Raw genomic sequence first — 24,459 nt, 5'->3', positions numbered from 1 at the left:
GCCTGACAAAGCGCCAGCTTGCCTTACCTCACCACCACATCTCTGAGTTGGCACGACACTCCTTGCGGCTATTTAAACAAGCAACGTAAAAGCGAGAATACGGGTTCACGTACGGCATCTTACGTCAAACGAAAGTAAAAATATCCCAGAATCTGTTCGATCTATAGACAATACCGTCCCCGGGAAATAACATCTACAAGCATTGGTGTAATTCTCCAGTCACACGAAGCGCATTCGATCGCGATGGAGCCCGACCGCGATCGAAAGCTCTCGGTGTACCTGAGGTATAGCTGCACGGAGGTATAGTGTTTGCTTACTCCATAGCACTACATGGACGGCAAAGCTGCTGAAGTATACACTGCAACTGCCCGCAGCGTATCGTTCTGATATAGTATAACAGCGCCGCATACGTATACCCTCTTTCCCTCGGCGCATGGGTTTGTATTGATCGACTGCGGCGCGGAACGAAAGCTCACCTGCGGGACCCCACCGCGTCCGGACCGATCGCCGATCGGTCTTCTTTTTGCCTTCCGAATTGGAAAGCATATCGCTCGTTTCGCGAGTTCGCAAAACGGCGGCCGTCGTGGAGATACGGCGCGGCGGCGCAGAAGCCAAACACCCCCCTCTCCAGTGACTACGAGGGTGAAAGCGGGGGGGGGGGGAGAAACACAGAGAGAGAGAGAGAGGAGAAAGGAAAACACCCCGGAGGAAAAAAATACGTACGAAAATGAAAAGTAAGCAATACAGAGCGATCGCTGCCTTCTTGCTGGCGGCGGCAGTGGTGCTAACGTGTTCATACATAAATATGTTCGCAAAGAGGTCGTTATTGCCGCCCGCACACACTCTTGTCCTCCATCTTCGGGCGTGCGTGTGAGTGTGTACACACATACAAAACCGGGCGAGACCGACCGCGCCGCCAGTACCGGCCGAGCAATCGGGACCCGCTTACATACGCAAGTCCAAAAATCAAGTCACAAGTGCGAGAAAACGTGAAACGAACGCGAAACGGAGAGGATGAAGAGGGGGGAGAGAGGCAATCGGAAGGAAGACGACCTGCGTGCTACGTTCTCCGCCGCCGCTCCTTGTGCCGCGCGGCTCGGCGTGCAAGTGCGTCGTCGTCGTCGATTGGCCGCCGATATACACCTCGGCCTCGCGAAGCGCGCGGATATGGATGGCAGTGGCGGCAGCGGGGCACATGATCCTCGACGAAGAGGAGGCGAGCCGAAGGTTAAGACCGTTTGCGGTTGCTGCTGCTTGCGGCGGCGGCGAGATAAAGACGACGACCGCAGCCGCCACCTTCCGAGCATGCCCCCCCCCCCCCCCCCCACAGTCTCTTCGTCGGCGAAAGAAGTGCCGTCTCCTACGTGCTTCTTTTTTGTCTTCGCGGCATGTTGTGCGTCCGTGTATGTGCATGTGTGTCGTTAGCGCTCTCGGAGGAAAAAAGAAGTGGAGGAGAGAGTTCCCCCACAGGCAGTGAGAAGAGAGAGGGCGTGCGTTTAGTGTTTACCTGACCGCGGCGCAGTGAGCGGCAAAGGTGGAGTGCCTGCTCTTCTTCCTCGCGCGCTCTCTCAATATGCCGCTGTTCATCCGCACGTATACCATAAGCATGCTGCTCACGTATGCCGCCGTCGCTCTCTCGTAAAGAGAGCTTTTTTGGCCTAGGGAGAGACCATCGCTGCCCAAGCAGCCGCCGCCGCCTGGAGCCCCGCATCCTGCACGAACCGGCGTCGGCTTCCGAGTCTGCCAGGCCTACGTACATGTGCAGACGGTGGCGGCGGCGTGGACGCTTTTGGAGACCTCCTCGGTTTCGATCGCGCCCGCAATCCCCGAGGCTGCCGCGGGCAACGCCAGCTGCCATTCGGAAGGAAAGAAGCCCTCGATCCCGCGCCGCGCTCCGTTCGGTATGCCGCGCGCTGTGACCCTTTGCGAATGTGCCGGGAGAAAGGGGAAAACGTCGCTGAAAGGGTCCGCCGACCAGCGTTGCCCAGTGAGCTCACTTGTAACGCTTGGCTTGCGGTCCAATGGCTCGGCTTTTTTCTAGCGCTCCTCGACTGGCCGCAGAGTTTAGCATGTAGAAAACTCTGCGGTAACCGCGAAGCATGTAGAAGTAGAGAGAATAATAAACTAAATGCAGATAGGCTAACCAGACTAACTGTTCGGTTGGCTCCTCCGCACTGGAAAAGGGGGTAAGAGTAGGTGGGAAAGACTAGTAGAAAAGAGGAGGTATGCCTACTAAGATCGTGCGCAAACACTGTGAAGGCTCGTTCATGACGAGTTATATAAGCGTGCACGTCTTCGGTAGCCCTCTTTCCCTCCCTCATTCTCCCCTGCCTCTCCTTCTTTGTTTCCCTTTTTCTATTTGTATGTGCGCACAGTAGTATAAGCATGCCAATATTCACATATATAAGGAGAAAAAAAAAAGAAGAGAAGTGCTGTGGAAATCAATGAGCGCGAGGCTGCTAAAATTGATAAGCATCCCAGTCGCCGTTTATCGCCGCAAAATCGGGCATACACGGAGCTACAGACGCGGCCAGAGGAGAAAATGCTGATACCCACGTGTTGTCCGGGTGGACGGCGTTACCGGCGGTGTTCGTGCTAGAGCTGGAAGATAAGCGGCGAGAACTACCACGGACGTGTATGTCTTACTTTTCTCCGGCGTGTTTGAGATAGCGATATGGGAGAGAGAAAAAAAAAAGAAAGTGGAACCGAGGCGTTTAAAACAGAGGAGAAGGGAACCGAATACGGGTGCAACGAGCTGAATGTGCGCCAACGGAATCGAAACTACAGTGTGGGTCGAATTGAAAAAAAAAAAGTTTTTGTTCGTAATAATTCTGCCCCACTGGTCGCAGCTGCCTTCGCCGAGTCACATGCTCGCTGTATTCAGACTGGCCGTCGCCTGCTCGTAGGAAAGTTATTCGTGAACACGAAACCCGAGTGTCAGCATCCACAAAACTTGTCTTACACGCGTTTCTCTCATTAACCGGCATTCGGGCGTCGAGCACTCGCGGTAGCGATTTGCGTGACAACGAGAAGACCATAATATACCAGACTAAGCCAGCACTGCCAGCGCCACCAGAACTAGCAAAACGAACGCTTGCCTTCAACAGATGTTACCCCGGAAAAAAAAAAGAACATAATTCAGATCATGTGACAACGGAAAAACGCACCGTCAGATCCCGTACGTGCCCATCACATGCCCAGACGCATGTGAAGACACATTGCCGCCGACACAAATAACAGAATTCTGTATGTGACAGCGAAAGTGACGCGTTCCTTTTTCTTTTTTTCCCCCGTTTCGTTCCTCCTCTATACCTTGAAAGCGCTCGAAATGTTCAATCACGTCGAGCTCCCGACAAGACCAACTTTCCGCTTCAGCCACCATCACCGCCAGGTCGGAACAGTAGAATCAACCCGTACTCGTTCTCAGCGTGGCCTGTGTAGTGCACGTATGTACTACGTATGCGATTGTTTCCTCGGCAGAGGAGATCCACGCCACGCGGCAAGGAAGCTGGGAGCTACGCAGGATTGCGTTTTCCATAGATGCACGCGTGCGTGCGCATATGCATTCGCGCACTATACACGTACAGGTGCCGCACAGTGCGCAAGCGTTTGCAGAAACACTTTTCCTGAGAGAGAGAGAGAGAGAGAGAGAGAGAGAGAGATGAAAATAGACACACAGTCACACACAGTCACACACAAAAAAGGAATTTGGTGGCGAAGGCGACGGACGTCTCGCTCGGCGGAGCAGGACGGCGAGATACCAGTGCGGCGCCTCGGATTCACTCCCACTCTAGGTTCCTTACACGCGGCTGTAAAAGCGTTCGTGAAAGTATAACCGACCGCGCATGCGCGCACGATAATCTCCCGGCTCGGAACGGGCTCAGTGCCGCGCGTAATCTGCGTGTGGGTAGAGAAAAAAAAAGAAAAAAAGAAAGAAGCGAAGAACAAGAAAGTGAGCGCGAGCTAAACTAAGCTTTCGGTGCTGTTCGCGCGCGAATGTACTATGTAGTATACAGCGCAAGCCTTTGAGCAGCCGCCGGAAAGTGATTTTCGTGCCTCCGTTCGCATTCCCCCTATCGCTCTCTTTCTCTTCTCTGCGTGTGTGTGCGTTTCTGAAAGAGTTTGGCGTCGAGTTTGTGGGGCTTCTGCGTTCCGCGAACATGGAAAACTCCGGCTAAGACAAAAACACTCGGAGCCTTTCTATTTTTTTCGAAGCACTGTCCCATGACTCGAGCGCGAAAACCGGTGCGGTTTCTGATATACACGTTTCATTTTAGGGTAAAGAAAGAATGAAAAGGGTCGGTGTTGCATAGAAATGATTTTATTTAAAGGTATCTGTTCGTAGCTTTTGTTCTCTCCACTCTTTCAAAGATGTATATACTCTGGCAAGACTACAGATATAGACTTTATATCTCTATTTTCTACGCTGTTACTACTGCTGCTGCTATACACAGACACAACTATACGACGGCGGCTACGGCGATGAGAATAATGATGACGAATATACTAATGTATTACTAAAAATACTAAAATGCACAATAATAATGTAACGAGTTCTATATATATGTACTGACGCTCGTGCGCCACATTTACCATCACGGCATGACCTTCAGAACTGCGCGCACGCTGTCAGAGAGAAAATGGAAGGGCAGTTCACGAAGAAGGGAAAAAAAAAAAAAAAAGAGGGCCCACCATTTCAATGTAGCCCGAATGTGACTCGACGTGAACGCATGGGGGACAGGAAACCCAGTGAGAGATACAAAATGTTCCAGGAAAGACACTTTACATAATGCGCCAGTCCCTATATATAGGTAGCCGCGAGGCCACTTAAAACCGCTTCCTCCACGCGGCCACGACATTCTCGCGACATTCCCTAACGAGGACCGCGAACGGACCAGAGTGCGAGACGCCGCGTAAGCCGAGAAGTAAAAAAAAAAAAAAAAAAAAAAAAGGATACGGCCAAGCCAAGCCCTGCATCAACGGGGGTCAAGCAACGAAGGAAGATCGTATATATTGAACTTCGCACGCGCTCAGAACCCCGCCACCTCTCTCCGTCGTCGGCGGACAAAAGTTAGCGGACTACAAAAGCACGCAGGTATACAGTTTCTCTGGGGCAAGCTACACCACGCAATTGCGCTGGAACGCCACAGCAGCTCGAGCGCGGCCGTGGCTATATATATATATATATATATATATATATATATATATATATATATATATATATATATATATATATATGCACACACGCCGCGGCGACAACAAAGCGGCAATTCAAAGAGACCGCCACCACCGAAGTCAGCGCGTCGTTCACGGCGTCGCAAACCCCCGCGAAGGCGCTCCGCTGACCTTGCATTGCATTATATGCATACGAGACGAGCGGCGGCCGCAGAGATGCTGCGCCGGAGACAGTGTGACGAGCAGCGCGCGATTTGCCGAGGTCGTGCGCTACTACGGCGCCCCTGGTGGCTGACTAGCGCACACACGGCGTGCGTCGGTGCAAAATGTGTGCGCAGCTAAGAAGTAGGACTAATTTACGCGTACCTTTGTCCTTTTTATGATCTTTTTCTTTTTTTTTGGGGGGGGGAGCGGGGGGGAAGGGGACGTTCACGTTACCTATATAATGTACAGCTGAATGGACACAGAGCAGCGGTATACGCGTAAATGGGATATAAACACTACAGAGAGTAAGAGAGAGAGAGAGAGAGAGAGCTTGCCTATGTTTGCGGACTGCGCTTCTGCAATGCATAACAGAGGCTTGGTATAGCCACCTGGCGAACTATGCCCAGAAGTTCATGAAATTCCCCAGAGAAGCCCTGGACTGAGGGCTACCTGTAGCTTAGTGGTCCCTTTTAAGATTAATAAACTTTCTCATTAATTAATTAATTAATTAAGCCACTCTTTACCTGGCAAGCAAGGAAAGACTCAAGAGCGAAAGATGGGTGTGTCTAACGCGGCATTAAATTTCCCGGACCAACTCGCAGTGACGTCACAGATATCGATATCGCCTGTTCGAGCCTAGTCAACTTCATATCGAGAAAAATGAACTACATTGTTTCCAAAAGGAGCCATGCGCCTGGCAAGTTTGAAGGACTGCTATTGAGCTAGAACGACCCAAATACGGAAGGATATACACTGGAATACATGACGTCACGCTGAAGCACCAGCGCTGGGGTTCCAGGGCGAAATTAAAAAAGAACGACACTCAACATATTACAACGAGGTTAACAAAAAGAGAGTTCTGAAAGATTACTTTTTCAGTCGAAGTAAGTAACTGTTTCTCTCTTCATTGTCAATTCTTTTTCGTTCGGCTTCAACCGTCTTCTCAATTGTATTCGGCTACTGACCACCGCACCAGTCCTTTCTCTCCGTGTGGAAAAATGTTATAACGGAGGTAGTGAATACCGGACTGACCCGCGGCGGAGATGAAGCAGGTTTCAAGCATTCCGCCCCTAATAATAATAATAATAATAATAATAATAATAATAATAATAATAATAATAATAATAATAATAATAATAATAATAATAATAATAATAATAATTGTAGTGCGAAATACGGGAGCCAGCAGAAGACGAAGAGGCAGAAGACGGTTGTTGTTGTGGTTGCTCGCGCTCGGCCGGCTCGGCCATTGTCTCTCTGGCAATTCATACAAAACGCCGAGCGCATCTAACCTTAAACGCGTACTATCATAATAAATGAAATAAATACATCAAGACGCACGGGTACACTGTAATCCTTTGTGAACAGCACATGGACTCACGAGCAGGAGGCACTGTCATATACGCAAAGGAGAAAATGTCCGTACAACCATACACCTTTTACTCGCAGGAGGATGCAATGCCCCCGACTGTGGGGATGTCTGTGCCGTACCAACTAAAGACGGAATTTCGATATTTACTGCGTATATATACATATCCAGGCGCACCCAACTGTGGTAGCGAGGTGTTCATGACCCCGCGCTCTGCATGGGTTACCGTGATGACAGTATACCCCTACGATCATCGTTGGAGACTTCAATTTGGTCATATCGAAACCAGACAAGAAATGGTTCACTGAGTTTGCGCTAGAAGAGTTTGGCTCGAAGCGCCACACCAATCCAAGTTACTCAAGTACCCAACAACGTTCGTGTACAGATTTCACTTTGGTTAAGATTCCGTCTAAGGTTGTAGCCGAACCAATCAGTGAATATCACAGTAATCACAAAACTATCGTGCACTATCATTACGAAATTATGAAAATATACGCATGCACCCTTCTCTAACCCTGTGTCATATGCTACAGCTTCGCAGCAGTCACCCACCTTAACAGAGTGAAATGGCTCCTATTTTTATTTTTCTCCTCGTCACGAATTATGTTCACTCTCTTCCTGTATACACATCGATCAATAAGAGCTGGCCTGCACTGGATCCATTGAAACTATCAAGAGAGGAGGCAAGCGGAAGTTTTGTAATCACGTAAAACGCACACTGTACAACTTAAGCTGCGGCCGCCGCCTGCACAAGAAGCACAAGCGCGGAAGGCGTCAGTTCACGCTTTTTCGGCCGCGGGGTTCGGGAAGCGAGGGCGGCAGCTCCCGGACACGCGCACACAGGTTGTTATCGGTTCACGGCGGAACGCGCAAATGGCGCCTTAATGGGATTTGGCCCGGATTATGGCACCGATCCTGCGCCGGTCGACAGCTTTCGGAGGAGCGTGTGCGTCGTGCGTGTATATATATATATATATATATATATATATATATATGGGAACTCTGCTTTCCTGCTAGAGTCTCCCGGACAGGACTCGTCGACCGAGAAAGATCGCGGGCCTCGCTATGTAATACGGATCGAGCGGCGTTCGTCGTCGTCACCGGGGCGGCCTTCTTCTACAACACGACGCTGCGGCGCTGTGATCGCGGCGCGCGACAGTGGCTGAGCAAAGCCGCCGTACACTTGTCAACGAGGATGTCTACAAAATGACCGAGAGTATACAGGGCTGGCCGTATACGTATAACGAGATAACGTATAACGGGACATTTTTTGAACTAAGCGCCCACAGATAAACGAAGCACATGAAATGAAATACTTCGTTGCCACGACTGCCGACGACAGGCTCGACAGCCTGGGACATTGACCGCCACGTTATAGAATGTATACATCAGTCACGAAGGGCGCACGCAAGCGCGGTAAGCTTGAAGGCGCTGGCGAATTCGAATCTGTAACAATGAGGTTCAATAATGTTCGACAGGCATTTTAGACCAACGCTGCCTTCTGTTGAATAACAGACGTGAATAAGAATGTGAAAACATTCTTATTCATGTCAATAAGAACAAAGACGTGAATAAGAATGTGAAAACAGACGAATGGTCTGTCCATGTCCAGTGATTTAAGGACCACTGCAGCCGCTGGATCGCGTGACCGTATGTTTGTTGCAAGCTTATTCAGTGATCAAGTATTAGTGAGCATACGCCGCACACGCGCACGCACACACACACACACACACACACACACACACACACACACACACACACACACACACACACACACACACACACACACACACACACACACACACACACGCACGCACGCACGCACGCACGCACGCACGCACGCACGCACGCACGCGCGCGCGCGTGCGCGCGCGGATCATCACCATCATTTGAGGCATTGTGGCAGCCGAAGTACCAACAGTACCCGCGCTTCTCGAAGCTGCCGGTTCATATTTCGTCGGAAGAAATATGCAAACCGCGACCTCTAAAAGCAAACGCAGCACTGCTGTGTAATTTTGTGTATAGTATATGCCCACAGAGAGGCAGAACACGCGCTAAATGTTTCTCATATATATGTAAATGCCAGAAACTTAATAATAATCTATACACGTGAGTGAATTTCATCACAAAGAATCACAACGCAGAGCGAGCTCAGCGACGAGGACAAGGTCACGAGGTGTCCGCATATAAGCCGACATACAGCAAGCAGCCAACGTCATCGTGCAGCTTCTCGGGCTTCAGGTCGCGGCATTATACGTAAGCCAGCGCACTTTGTGTATTCGAAAGAGCTGCGGTGCCCTTTTCCACGGGTCTCCCAATGCACCCGCGGAACGCAGTCGTTTCACCAACCCTTCGCCCTTTCTCCCTTGCTCTCATCCGCGACGATGGGGATGAAAGGGGTGGGGAATAAGAGGCGCAGGGTGCCCATTGCTCTGCTGCAACGCAGGCGTCAAATTCTCTCAGGGACCCCGACAACACCCAATCAAGTCAAGGGCTTATATAGTAGGCGGTGAGCCAACACCGAGGCTGCACGAACCTCGAAAGGAATCTTGCATTCTTTGCGTCACTTCGTTCCCCTCGGCTGTCCCTGTGAACCTCGTGCCAGGTTGAGGCGCCTCTCTCGCTTTCTGCCCCTGTGAACCGTCACCTTTGCTTCCCTAACTATGAGGACCCTGCTCAATCACGCGAGAGCAGCACGGCGGCTTGCCCGTTGCATGGACGCTTGCGCATACCATGCACTATAAGTTACGCAATGAGGTCACAAAGCGAAGTCGAATCCAGGCAAAGTTGCATACGCAGCTAACGCGGCGCCAAGCCTGACGCCACGCATCCCCAGCTCAGTGTAAAGAGAAGGAAAAGGGGGAGGCCGAAAGTTCAAGCTGTTTCAAGTTCGTCATTCTTTCAAGCGACGCGAGAGATTGGCTTTGGAGCTCGATAATAGGCGACAGAGAGAGAGCGAACGCTGACGCTCGCACGCGACTCGCTGTGTCCTGGTGCTGACGTCAGGTGCCGAGGATCAGGGCGCCGGAGCGTTTGATCGGTTTAGCGACGGCGGCTCCGGTGGTCCGCGCTCGAGGCCCAAATGTCGACGAGAAGGGCGCAGAGCTTAATAAATAAGCAAAAAATAACAGGGGAGTACAGAGGGACATTTGTAGGAGCGCCTCAAGGCGTATATACCCGCTACAACGATTGATGCCGCGACGGTAACGACGACAAGAAATAGCACGACTACACACCTACACACCGTGCCGGCACGAAGTCGCGAACGTCGCGGATCAGGGGTGTGATATTGGGTGATGAGGGAGTTTTTTTTTTCTTGGCACTACTGAGCGAGCAAACAATGCCGGTTATAAATGCGATGATGAACACCTGACACGTTTCAAAGACTGGAAAGGTGCCTTGCTGTAATATAAAAGTACAGTTATTTCGAAAAAAGAGAGCAATAACGTCTGCCAACGTTTAGTTTGCAAGCCGAGCAGTATTTCGTTACCATACGAGCTGCACAGAGAAAAGTAACATATTTACGGGAAGGGAGGGGAGGCTTTGACGTTCTGTCAGGAATATCCGTTACAGGAAATCTACAGATGTCGTACTAAAGGTACAAAAGGTGTCTACACAATGCCTGTGCCACTTCTTGAGCTTTCTTTAGACTTTTATCTACTGACATACCATAAAAACTGCCCACTTGGGCAACAATAGGACTGAAATAAATTGACTCATTAGAGAATTGTATGTGTAGACAGCCTGTATGCTATATATGTGGAGAAAAAAAAAGGTGTCTGTAAAAAAAAGGCAGAGCAGCTCCTAGATTAATTAATCGCAGCAACCAATACGCTCTCCAAGTGACCTTTCAATAGGCAATGGCGACGTTCAAAAGGAAGCCCTATATGCATATAATAGAAGCGACACTATAGAGTTGACTGAGGCCACAAGCCGAACCGGCTTCACATATTGTGCTGACAAAACAGCACATCATATATATATATATATATATATACGGGGAGCCCAATACTTACAAGGTATTCAAAACAAGCTGCCAGCAAACTGCTCCCGCCCCACCTTCTCACTAGAGGCGCAAATAGGCTTATTATCAAATACAAAACAAATCACGCATAGCACTCGTCGTATAACAAATATAGCCCACCCACATTCACGCGCTAACAACGCCACACGTGCAAGCCGAGAAAGGCAGGACCGAAGGCGCGTCAACGCGTGCGGCCGCGCGTGTCATTCATCGATCCGCCGAGCGACTCCGCGAACTACACCGAATCGTGAACCGACCTTCGCAAGAAGGAAAAAAAAAAAAAAACTTTTAGGAAAGACGGCTCAAATCACGCACCCGGCTGCGCAGCGAGCTGTTCGAGCGGGTACAGCGCGTGGATTCGCTCTCGCGAAACTCTCGCGGGAGCAGCTTTCTCGAAAGCCGCTTACGTTAGACGCGTCGGGCACGCGGGCGTTTTCGCTCGCTCGCAAGCAACATCCGAGGAAGTGCGCTTCCCGCAGAACGCGGAAGCTGGTATACACACAGCGCGTGGCTGCGACCTCGCGGCGCGAAGTTCTTTCTTCATACTACTACACCGGCCGGCACACGCGAAAAGGTGTTTTGTTAGCTCCGGCGGGTCTCTTCCTCGCCAAGCAAGATAGAAGAAGGCTTACTGGGACTAATCTCCAAAGGCGAACGGCGACGGCAATCTTCCGTGTTTTTGCGTGTCGCCCCCCTTCCTCTTAGTCTGCATTCGCGCATACTTCGCGCTTTGGCGCACGCACGTGCAGACACTGCGAACGACGCGCTTTGCACTGCAAGCGCATTGGAAGGAAGCCCACGTTATCCCGCGCTACACACGAGCCCGTGGACACGGACTGAATGTGTGAGACGTTTCGTCTCTTCTTATATTGTGCTGTGCGGCCTTATATGGAGGTGTAGGTATATGGCGGTGTTCGCGCGCCAAGCGAGATCCCGCCGGCGATTCGAATGCAGCATTTCGAATGGAAGCAGGCGTTGTGAATTTAAGCTTCCAGATTGCAGATCGGGGTATACAGCTTAAGGAGCAGGTAACGGAAGACGAGGGAAAGAAAATAAGATGGGGACAAACGAATGGGTTCGGCAAATAGCGGTTGCGCCTGGTCCGTTGTTTTGTCGAGCGAGATATTGTAGAACGCATACGTGCGAATCGCTATAGTGCACATAAAAGGCACAGTTCGTGACAACGAATGTTATGTACTGTCGTATCTGGGAATGTCCTAATCTACGCAACTACGGTCACTCATATCTCCATCTATATATATATATGCGTGCACGTTTGTTCCTCTTCAGCAAAGTGACAGATATGTTCGTCTGTCGTTATCCATTTGCTAGTGTACTGTGTACAGTTATTGTACGATCATAACTGTTACTCTAGTAATACTGTTTCGCACAGTCAATACGAACTGGGTCAGCTGTCGAACGAATAAAAAGAAAAATTAAGTGCGTATGGATGTGAGCGCCTTCAATAATTGCTATTACTTCAATTATACTTCAATTATTCAATAATTGCTTCAATAATTAGACATTTGTGAAATTGTGCGGTATAATTCGAATCATCTTGCACATAGAAGAAAGGGGACATTTTTGTTACGAGATACTCGACAACAGCTCCCCTAGTGACAATCACTGGAGCGACGTGCGACACAGGAAAAATTTTCCTGTGGTTTTAATCGAAACGAAGAAGTGATAAGTGAAAAAGAGAAAGAAAAAATGCAAGCAAAAAAAAAAAAAAAGAACTTGCCACCGATGCGAGGCGAAGCCACATTTCTAGGATTAAGCGTTGGGATGAGCTACCAATTGAGATATACAGATCATCCCGGCGAATTTCTTGGGTAGTCACGTAATATATGGGCACAAAGTCTTATACCCTGGGAGTGCGTTCTAAATATAGCCAGTCAAGGACATGGTGGCCGATGTCGAAGATCCACCATGCTATGGCCGATGCAAATCGAATCGTATCAAATAGGAAACAGAAGCGAATTAAATCGACTCTTTCTTTTTTTTTTAATAACGAACAGCCATTTCCATCATTTACACCAAACAACGTTCATATCCTAGCATATTCACGACGTGCAAGTTCCTAGCTTCCATTACGTTGCGTTTCGCGAAGCGTAGAGTTTATTAAATGCCAGAAGTGCAGCGTCAGAAACAAATAAGCAGTTTGTTCGCACATATATGGCGGCTCTTTATAGATTCCGAATAATCGTTATTTAGCCGGCAAAGTCTAGCGTGCTGCACAGCATAGCCGCCATCGTGTTTTCCCTCTTCTATAAGTATGGCCGCCAGGATTAAATTTACAAGCGTTAAATTTGCCAATATTATACGTCTGATCGCACTAAGCAGACGATTCGAAGTATTTTAAAAGTTATTCGAAAAATATTCTTATTTACGAATAGTGACTAATTCGATTTGAATAATCGAATCAAATAGGACACTACTGCAATGTAGCCCCGCGTGTCTACAATGTGCGGACGTTCTTACTCGTTTTAGCTTACTCTGCACCATAGAATTGATAGAACTGTGACGTTCCATTTCACCTTGCAATATTTTTCTCGTTATTATTCCTAATTATGTCAAAAGGAGTAGCCGTCGCCATTAGAGTGTTACGATATCTTTCATTTTCATCTTTTTTTTTTTGTTAATGAGAGACTGTTCGACTCGTTCTTCGAAAATTTCGGATATTCGCGCACCCGTGCACATAAATGTATATGTACTGCCATGCATATCGTTTCCTACCATTATTACTCGAGGGAAACCTGGCGGCGCTGCGATTGTTCAGCCACCGTACATGGGAATGACGGTTTGCGCACGGATTCGTCTGGTCCTCGTGCTTGTGGCTTGAGACGTTCTTGTGGCTTCGCTTATTAAGCTTTATTTGCCTCCCTTCATTCGCCCCTAAATTTCAAAACGATCTGTACTTTCTTTTTTTGAATGCAGGATGCAATAAGACTGCCAACACGCATCATCGCTGCTTTTTGCTCGCGATTGTAGTGTAGGTGCGCGCGGGGACAGAAAGGCAGCAAGCAGACGGCAACATCAACGCATAGCATATAGCAGCAGCTTTGCTAGCAAACCGCGCTGAACCACCCGCGAATGCGCCCATTGAGAGAGAGAGAGAGAGAGAGAGAGAGAGAGAGAGAGAGAGAGGGCAGCCGGTTTTCAGGGAATCGATCGGAAAGGGAGACGCGGCTCGTCGTCGTCGTCGTCGCAGTCGTCGGTGTGCCGCTGTGCAGGCCGCCGAGCGCGACGGCGGCGGCTGTAAATTGCCCTTGTCTCACTTATCGTTCGCCGGAATCTAGCGGATAAGGCCTCTCTTCTCCGCGTGGCGGCGGCAGCGGCGGCGCGGTTCGCATGCCAGACGGCCGCAGGCCCGGGTTCCTGTCCCGTATACGTCGCCGACCTTCACTCAGGCTGCAGTATTCACTCCGCCTGAACGCGAAGTCCACTTTCCGGACGGTGGACCCTTTATGCCGAGATATAACCGTCGGGCAGGCTCGCGGGCAGCACGGCGGCGGCTTCGATTTCCAACCACTTATGCACACATAAAATCGATTTGCTGTCAAGTAAGCTGCGGGCCGAATCCGAAAAAAGAAAAAAAAAATCGTTTGCGAGTATTCTTGGTAATTTGGGGCCGTCGCTTGCGCTGATGATATATATGGGCAGCGACAAGATTGGATGAAACTTTCTCTTCTGTGCGAAGGATTCTAGCGTAAGGGCTCCTTTGTAAATACGCGTGCTGGATACTTTTATCCATTGGGAGATATATCGGACTATAGCGCCCCCCCCCCCCCCCCCCCTTCCTCCGTCTCCCGTATTCTGAGACATTCCTCCACCTGAAGGAAGTAGATATAGCAGCGCCAGCCCTTCGACAGAAGTGGTCATCGCAGCCTTCATGGTCATCCACGACAGTTCTTGAGAAGTGCAGCGTGTTCAACAGACGCCGAGGACAGGCGCTCGTGCGCAACACGGCGGAGTGGATGGACGAGCTTCTAATCCAGGATCGTCCGAGACTACGGAGGCGAGTGTATACCGGATACATGGACTGCCATTCTAGATAACTTGCGTTCCTCTCCTCCCTCAAACCAAGCAGGGTGCTTATCATTACAGCATTACGTTCGGAGCGTCATCGCACGCGAAACATTAGAGAGTTTTAGAATTGGGGGCCCAAGCGTCTTGGGGACCCAAGAAAATTGCGCGCCACAAGTGCGCATGCGCAGAACCCAAGCCAGTCTTGGGTTCTTGCGTTCGCGTTAACCCAAGAATCGAAAGCTAGCGTGGGCCCCCAAGCCGTCTTGGGCCGCCCTCGCGGGTGACAGTGATGACGTACAGCAGATGGTCGCAGAGCAAACTTTATTTACTTCAACTGATTTTCGCCATTTCACGCGAGTGAACTCAGTTTTTTCGCAGCGCGACACAAGAAAACACCAACTAAGAGCACTTCGCTTCGATTGGCTTTGCTTGGCTTAGAATCGCACACTTAATTTGTAATACTAACCGGTACAAACAGTGATTACGTTTCTTACATTGTTCGCTCTTTTTGCTCAAAAATGCATTCTGTTCGTTTTCACTTGTAAGAAAAAAGGTTCCTTTTTTTTTTTTTTTTTGCTTTCAAGCACCTGTCTATTTTCCACACTGCGGCGCCCCGAGCGCTCAACCCAACGCTGTCTGCGTTCGACCCAATCCTCGAACTCTGCTGCTCATCTAAACCCAAGAGCAACCGACGCAACGCGGCTTGGGGGCCCAGTGCCTTGTGCCCCCAATTCTAAAACTCTCTATTAACGCGATACGAAGGTCGCAGGCAAACGCGAGCACACCGGTTCGTATCCATTGTAGAGAAGTCCGACAGTAGGCGACAATGAAGCGAGAATGCCAGTGGCGTTAGGGCGTTTGTAATACGTACACCGGGAGAGAGACGACGAACGCGGAAATCATTAAGGTGCAAGTGGATCTGCGAAGGTGAGGCGCCACAGCAAGGGGACTGCTACGGTCCGCTCTGTTGAACAATGAATGCCACGACGTGCGAGAATTTACGCATGCGTAAAAGCTAGCGAGTGATCACTTCCCTGTTTGCTGTTTTTTGCGCTCTTCTACTGTAACAGCGCTTAACACTAAGGAAATTGGATCTGCCAGGGCGCTCCGTTCGTTTTTTTTTTTTTTCTCGTTACGCCGGTGACGGCTGGCCGTCGTAGTCGTCCTCGTAATCGTGTCGTGAAAGTCAAGCCCACCTTCTCATCGTCACATTCACCCGCGAAAGAAAGCCAAGGCGTTGTCCATTACAGCCACTGAGACGCGAACTCATGCCTTTGCGCTAATGCGCGGCTGGTATGTCTGCACGCACGCGCAAACTACGGCGGGACGCCGCTCATAACCCGAACGCCTCTTGTATTAGGGAGGCCACATATATCCAGGACGCCACTTCGTCTGGCTGGCCAGCAGCGGCAACATGCACTCACGAAGGCACGGTCGTATAAACTATATAAGAGGATATCGTGACGCACGTCATGTGGGAAAAAAAAAAAAAAAAAACTGCCTCACAGATTGACACTGCCCCTCCCATATTTACGCTCTTCGCCACCTTTAACACCAAAACTGCATCAAGAAGCTTTTCCGGAATACTTCCCCAGGTATAGTGTTGCGTCTCCAGCTTATTCTGCTTCGTACTTATACTCGATGACAACCTACGAATTCCAGCAGAAGCTGCACCCAAATAAAGAAAGCAGCACAATTACACATATCCTATGCGACTCCGATTCGCGATGCAAAAACATGGTTCTTCCGAGCCGCGCCGATATCGGGAGTATATATAGCTCGCCTCTGCCGCGACGTCGCTGCAGTAGTACAAGCGAACAAACTATCTTCGATTTGGAGCGCGGCGTATACACTTCCCACTCACTCTTAGGTTGTCACTGGCTATCGCATTTTAAGTCGCCGTGTAACACGCTTGTGTACGGGACTTTGTTTTTGCCAGTTTTCTGCATGCAGCAGTGGAAAGAAGAAAATAAATGTGCCCGAACGCATTTACGATGACTGTCTAACTTGTGCGAGAGCATTGACACAGCACACGTGCTTTTATTTAACTTCAATTGCGCCCGTCTCGGCGGAGCATGCCGGTGCGTCCGTTCAGCTTCGTCGCTAACTGACAGTGCGCGTTGATGGCAGCGGTGGTGCTCACCCGGTCGACCGTCGCACGCACTAATGCGATAGCGTTAAGGGTCCCGCGTCGCTGAAAATCCGGAGTCGACGTCCAGCGTCAGACGTCGTTACGGCAAAAATAAACTTCGAACCACGCGTACCCAAACACGCAGGCCCTCCATGTAACGCAAGAAAGTTGCTGAACCAATTGAATTTCCCAAGGTAAAATTCGTTACAAAAATCATAAAGTACGACTTACACACACGCTATAGACGTGATAGCGTCGGACTTTGATTTGGATATGCGAGAAAACATAATTCTGTCACGCGGAAACTTCAAGAAACGCAAGCCCCTTTTTTAACGTTCCTACCATTCACAGAGCGGCCATGGCCTCCGAGATTTGCGCACGCCGGCGCGCTGGGGATAAAGCGGCGCGCCCGGTTCCTTGCAATACCTCCAGATGGCGCCCGTCTCCGCCGCATCGTGGTCCACGTAAGAGGCCGCGTCTCTACCAGAAAGCTCGCCTTCGTGCATAGCGTTCGGCGTCAGCGTTTCCCAGTAAACATTACGGTTACATAAGCTGCAATTGGGGAAAAGCGTGAGAAGCACTTAGTGATCTTTGAATACCACCGCGTTCCCCTATTAATGACGAAGCTAAAGCATCCTCCATAATTTTCCGTGTCTCTTCCCAACAATACTAGCGTGGCGCCGAGGATAAGCACTCGTTTACCGTGCCTGTGACCTCGGAAAAGACGACGAAGTGTCTTCTTGGCAGAACACTTGTTTCTGTGCTCTGTGAATTTTTGGTAAAATCTTTCGAGGTGCCTCGCCTCCCCGTCTTGCAGCCATGGACGCGGAGCATGCTAGAGGCCCGCCTGGCCAGACGTCATCACTGCCGTCAACCGCAAGGAAGCGAGTTGGCTCCCCCAGTGACACCGAAGACACCGAGCTGTACTCCATGTCGGACGACTCATCCGACGACGGCTTCATACCCGTCCGGAATAAGAGAGCGAGAAGAAAAATCGTCAACACAGCGCCGTCAACTCCTGCGAGCACAACGACTATGAAGTCAAGGCCTGCGCGCTGGCCACACGTCATCATTTATATGCCGGAAGAGCCATCAAGCAACCTACGATTGCTGAACAGGCAAGCCCTATCCATTTTTCTGGAACGTGCGGTGCCGGATCAAATTAAAGATATAAGAATAAATCCACGCAAGAATATACTCGCCATAGACGTGTACAACGCGAGTGCGCTTGGAAAACTTCAAGCGATCACGGAGCTAGGCGGAATCAAAATGCGCCCCTTTATCCCGATCGACGACACATCCATAGCCGGTGTGATTTACGACATCGACATAGCCATTCCTAATGATGACTTACCTAGCCTCATCAAGCCGGCATACGAAGGCACGATCATTACGTAAGTGCGCCGCCTTGGGAATACGCGCTGCGTAAAAGTAATATTCAAGGGGGATTGTATCCCATCCCACGTTAAAGTCGGACATTTTCGACATCCGGTCCGACCATTCATCCAGAAGCCGCTTCAATGCCATCAGTGTTTCAGGCTAGGACACGTCAAGGGCGTGTGTCCCAACTCGCTTCTGTGTCCCCGTTGCGCTGAACCTCATGCAGAACAGACCTGCGGTGCCACGGTCCTGAAGTGTGCTAACTGTAGCGGCCCTCACGCGGCCTCGTCGAAAGACTGTCCCCGCATCAAGAGGGAACGCGCGGTTCTCAAGCAAATGGCCAGAGACAATTCGGCCCACAGGGAGGCAGCCAAAGTAGTCCGGCGTCGGCGTCGACGTCGGCACCATCGTACGTCTTCGAAGAAGACGCATGCGCGAAGTGACAGTACCCACTCCTCTGCGGTGCCAGTTAGCCGCGCCGCGAAAGGGCCCACCACTTCCACGAAGGAAGCAGAAAAGACTCTATCTTTAGAGGAATGGCCTACGCTACCGAGCCGCTCCCTTGCGAAAGAACCTCAGAAGGTCGGGGCCCCACCTGATCCTTCTCCGGCCATGGATGATTCACCTAAAACAGACCGTCAAGTCATCTCGGTGCTACGTTCTCTCATGGAGGCCATTCGAGCGCTTTTAGTGGACATGAGGACACCATCTGCTCGAAGCGCACTTAAAGTTTTGGACGCCTTAAGCCCAGTGCTTGCATCCCTCAACTAGAAAGATGGCTACTCCTACCCCATCCTTCCGGAAAGAAGTCAAAGCAGCGTCCGTCATCCAGTGGAACGCCAGAGGGCTAAAATCACGAATTTCAGATTTTCGTCAGTTTGTCTACACCAATGGGTTTCCACTCATCGTCATTTGTGAGCCCAACTTGTCGAAACCAATAAGACTGTCAGGATACGAGTTTATCATCTCATCAACAAACGGTGCATGCAGCAAAATCGTCGTTTTTGTTCGTCGTGAACTCACCTATGTTTTGCAACCAATTGCGCCCCACGACGACAATCAATATATATGCATCACAGTTAAAAAGAACAAACTCTTGTTTACTCTCATAGGCGTGTATATATCGCCTTCCAGCAATTTCGATACCAAAAGATTTGCGGATATCTTGAGTGTTTGTCCCGCCCCATGGGTCATCATAGGAGATTTCAATGCACACCATCCAGCATGGGGAAGTACAAGGACAAATGCAAGAGGACGAATATTAGCAAGTATCGCCCACAACTATGGCCTTACTCTCCTGAACGATGGTAGCCCCACCTTTCTTCGAGGCGTGACATACGGCAGCTGCCTCGACCTTGCTTTCGTCTCCAACTCTCTCGCCAGATGTGTGAAGTGGTTTCCAGACATTGAGACACATGGGAGTGACCACATTCCCACCTATCTGAACATCAAAGGCTTGTCGTCTACATCAGGCTCACGGAATACCATTCGGACGATTCAATGGGCCAACTTCAAATCTGAGATGGAAGATGCCTGCCGCGAGGGCCTACCCTCTGGGTTAGAGCAAACGATTAAAATGACGATGCAAAACGCCACTCGCATGATGACGATCTCTTCCACGCGAAATGACTTCGACATAGAATTAGAGCGACTTCGAGCGCTTCGTCGCCGGGCGGAACGTCGATATCGACGTACAAAATCAATCCATGACCTTAGGGCAGCCAGGAGGATGCAAAAGAAGATTCAGCGTCGTATGGTTAGATTAGCGTCGGAACGGTGGGCAACGTTTTGCCAGACACTCGACCCCCGCAAGCCACTGTCTCACATTTGGAAAACGGTGCAAGGTCTGCGTTGCCTTCCGGAACAGCGTTTTCCATTCAAGGCGCTAGCGCTTTTCCAAGGGCGGCAAGACATCGATGTCGCAGAAGACTTTTGTGCGCGGATCGCAGACCAAGCGGCTCGTCCAGATCCTCCAGCCCGAGCTGACGTCCCCCATTCCCGTGATTGCCGCATGGACCTTCCTTTTACAATGTAGGAGCTCGAAGCGGCACTAGCTCTCTGCAGGCGCTCATCATCTCCGGGTCCAGATGGTATATCATACCGGGCCTTGTGCTATCTCGGAGAGTCCGCACGGATAGAATTGTTGAGCCTTTACAACTCCTCATGGCAGGAGGGAAATGTTCCTGACGAATGGAAAGTAAGCCGCCTGGTGCCACTCTTAAAGCAGGGCAAATCCCCATTAGAACTCACCTCTTACCGCCCAATAGCACTGGCCAGCTGTGTAGGAAAGATAATGGAACGGATGATCCTTGGCCGCCTGGAATGGTACCTTGAATTTTACAAGATTTATCCGCTTTCCATGGCTGGTTTCCGACGTGACCGCTCTTCCATCGACAGTGTAGTTGATCTCGTTTCATATGTCCAGCACGAAAGGTCCCGTAAGCGTTTATCTGCAGCTTTATTCTTAGATGTGAAAGGGGCATACGATAACGTATTACATGAGGCCATTCTCGACGCTCTTGCGACGGTTGGCCTAGGTGGTCGAGTTTTTTTGTGAATTGCAAGTTACCTGTCTGCAAGATCATTCTATGTGTTAACTGACGATGGCCCAACTACGCGACGCTATACCAGCAGGGGCGTTCCTCAAGGCGGTGCTCTCAGCCCGACGCTATTCAACCTCGCTCTTGTTGGACTTGCTGAATGCTTGCCAACTACCATCAAGATTTCAACATACGCTGACGACATCTATATATCGGCAGTCACACGTCCTCAGATACGTGCGCGACTTCAAAGAGCGGCCACTTTGACAGCGAACTACTTGTGTAAACAGGGTCTCAGCATTTCACCTGAAAAATGCGCACTAGTCGCATTTACTCGGAAACCGATGACGCCTTATATCATCTCAATCAATGGGCGGACCATTTCCTATGTCCGAAACCACAGATTCCTTGGCGTCATTATTGACCGAGACCTCTGTTGGAGCCCACACGTGGCCTACATGAAACGGCGCCTGACAGCTACTTCCCAGTTGTTCAAATACTTGACAGGGAAGACGTGGGGGATGTCAGTAGACGCCATGCTTAAACTCTACAGAGCTCTCTTTCTCGGTTTTTTAAGATACAGTCTACCTGTACTGAACAACACCTGCAAGACAAATATTCGTGTTCTGCAGGCAGTACAAGCTCAAGCACTCAGAGTCTGCCTTGGTTTGCCCAGATGTACGTCAACAGAGGCGACTCTTGCGATTGCTCGGGACCATCCAATGCGAACTCACATTACGGTGGAAGCCCTGAGAACGCACATCAGACATTTTGCACGTGCCCCCTATCACCACCTTGCAGCACTACCTTCAGACAGGCACCAATCATCATTCTCTAAAACTATCAACAAGTACAACGACAAACTTCCCTCGGCCTTCAACGCTGCATCTAAACCATCGATACCCCCTTGGTGTCTTATCAGCCCCACAGTCCATCTCAGTGTACCAGGAATCTGAAAAAAGTCTGAACTGTCGTCACCTGTCCTCAAACAACTGTCTCTGCTTCTTCTGCACGAGAGGTACGCGGACAGTGAACACATTTATACTGATGGTTCCACAAACATCCAGTGTTCGTCCGGTGCTGTGGTTGTCCCAGCAAAAGCTATTACCATTAGCTTTAGGACTGACCACCCGACAACATCGACATCTGCTGAACTAGCTGCTCTTCGCGCTGCACTCCGTTTCGTCAGTCGGGAGCCACCTCGACAATGGTCCATCTTCAGCGACTCAAAGGCAGCCCTACAATCTGTACTATCAGCTCTGCGTCGCGGGCCATTCGAACAGCTCGTATTCGATATTAGATGCCTACTCCATACATCACAGGAGAAAGGACACCACGTGACGTTTCAGTGGCTGCCAAGTCACTGCGGCGTCACTGGAAACGAAGACGCCGATAATGCAGCTCGGGCAGCTCTTGAAGACGCACAAGAAGAGGCCATACCGCTTTCACGATCCGACGCAGCTAGCAGACTTCGAGTGCTTGCACAGGAGATGACGCTCTCTTCATGGTGCACACCAAACAGCCAGACCAACCAGAGCAACCGTCAATACCACCTGCCCTCTTTGATGCATCTCTATATGCCAACTGGACTCCGCCGAAGCGAGGCGACTCTGCTTTATCGCTTATGGTTAGGGCTGGCTTTCACGAAATCTTACTCATTCCGCATTGGAATGGCCGACAACGCTCTCTGCAATGCCTGTCTTTGCGAGGAGACGCTGCAACACATTCTGTGCGACTGTCCTGAATATAATGTTCAGCGACAGTCCCTGGCATCCGTTCTGGCGCACCTTGACACTAGACCATTGTCCCTCGACACGATTTTCACATGCCGCCGACAGAAAACATCGCAGGTGAAGGCGACGAAGGGACTACTTCAGTTTTTGAAAGAGACGGGATTGGACAAGCGGCTCTGACAGTGTTATCACGTACAATGCCAGATTGATAGACTCTACCGGACGATGTTTGTGTGCTGTGCTATGTGCTCTCTCTCTCTCTCCCCCTTCCCCATCTTTCATCGCACCCATCCCTCTCCCATGTGTAGGGTAGCAAGCCGGTTACGCTAAACTGGTTAACCTCCCTGCCTTTCCTTCTCCACTTTTTCCTTCCTTCCTTACCGTGCCTGTGGCCCGGGTTCGGTTCCCCGTTTACAGGGGGCTGGATTTTTCATCTTACGCAGTCATCGTATACCGAAGTCAGATAAGCAGGTCCAAGTAAAATTGCATCGTCGTTGCAATCTCGGAGGCCACGGTATGTATGCCCGCTTTCTGACGGCGCGCACTGTAGACGCGGGAGGGTCTAATTTAATGCCTTTATGTAGGAAATGACAATCTGGTTGCTTCTCTTTTTTTGCTTTCGAGCGCGACGCGAGAAAAAGCGCGCCTATAAATTGTACAAGTCGTGTACCTGCAAATCAGCTCTGTGCTAGCCGCTTTTACTATTCTTTTTGTCTTCCTGCGTCTGCGATCTTGACGCTGGTTAACGCCTGTCACGCGCCACCAACGTGCCAGGCCTATATATATATATATATATATATATATATATATATATATATATATATATATATATATATATATATATATATTTTTTTTTTCAGCGGACAAGCGCAGCTGGTGCGTGCATATATGTGCCCAGTGCGTGGTTTACTGCAGTATATTCGATATTATAGTATATGCGTGAAGTTCCTACATGTGACGCGTGACGGACGCGGCAGTCTAAATATATGTAGGGCGCCGGGGCAATCGCGCGGGTATACAGACAGCGATATACTCCTCGCGTTACAGTTAACACCGCGGGTGTGCATGTATACAGACTTTGTCAAAAGTAAGCGGGCTATATATACACATATACCCCTTGCCTTCACCATACATGCAGTTTAGTTGTGTGTCGTGGTTCCCGTGGCACTCCTGATGATCCGGACCTCTAATCGGTGTACGCTGGAGAATCCCCAGGCCGTCGGAGCTGATACGGTGCGCATCGCAGGAACTCGTTTAAGCGGTCCGTATAGTCAGCCTGGCGGTCGCAGGCAACGTGGGTCCCACCATCTGTTTTTTTTTTTTCATAAATGAGCGTGCCTGGTGAGATTTAGAAGTTGCGAAACAGAAGCCTGCAGGTGCAGGCAGCCTGATGTCCAGCTTTCCATGTACTGACGGCAGCGCGCGGAAGAAGGAATCTCGTCGTGTGTAGCAGTACGAGCTCGCGGTTGGTCTCTAGCCATATACTGTTCGTTTCGTGAAGCGCGCAACATTATAGATGGCATGTCGCCTGCTGTACAGACCACACAACAGTGGTGCTTTCGAAATCGTCACATACATGAAACGGTCGTCGTCATTGACGACGCCATGGTATATATACACGACGGTTGATATATAGTATAAGGTTATAGCATAGCTTATAGTATATAGCCGACTGTTGATTATAAAGCGGTTTCTGGTCAATCGCCAACTGTGCGTGATCTGACCAGCGCTTACGTCGTGGGATGGTGACACACAGAGACGCGGAGGTTTGTCGTTTTCCCCTCCCGTCAGTCGGCTTAGAATGAGCGGAATAGGCATGCACGCACGACGGTGACTCAGTGCATGGCCGCGGTTTCCTGTTGCTTAATCGGGTG

At 50.1% G+C, this 24,459-nt stretch overlaps 1 protein-coding gene across 3 annotated transcripts in view; it reads right to left on the bottom strand.

The window, feature by feature from the left end:
- Window positions 1-24,459, bottom strand: part of LOC142576144 (uncharacterized) — a 146,115-nt gene that overhangs the window by 53,341 nt on the left and 68,315 nt on the right. The window lies entirely within an intron of this gene.

Source organism: Dermacentor variabilis, chromosome 3, assembly GCF_050947875.1.
Source record: "Dermacentor variabilis isolate Ectoservices chromosome 3, ASM5094787v1, whole genome shotgun sequence".
In the NCBI taxonomy this organism is placed as follows: domain Eukaryota; kingdom Metazoa; phylum Arthropoda; class Arachnida; order Ixodida; family Ixodidae; genus Dermacentor; species Dermacentor variabilis.
This window is presented reverse-complemented; position numbering and strand designations above follow the sequence as displayed.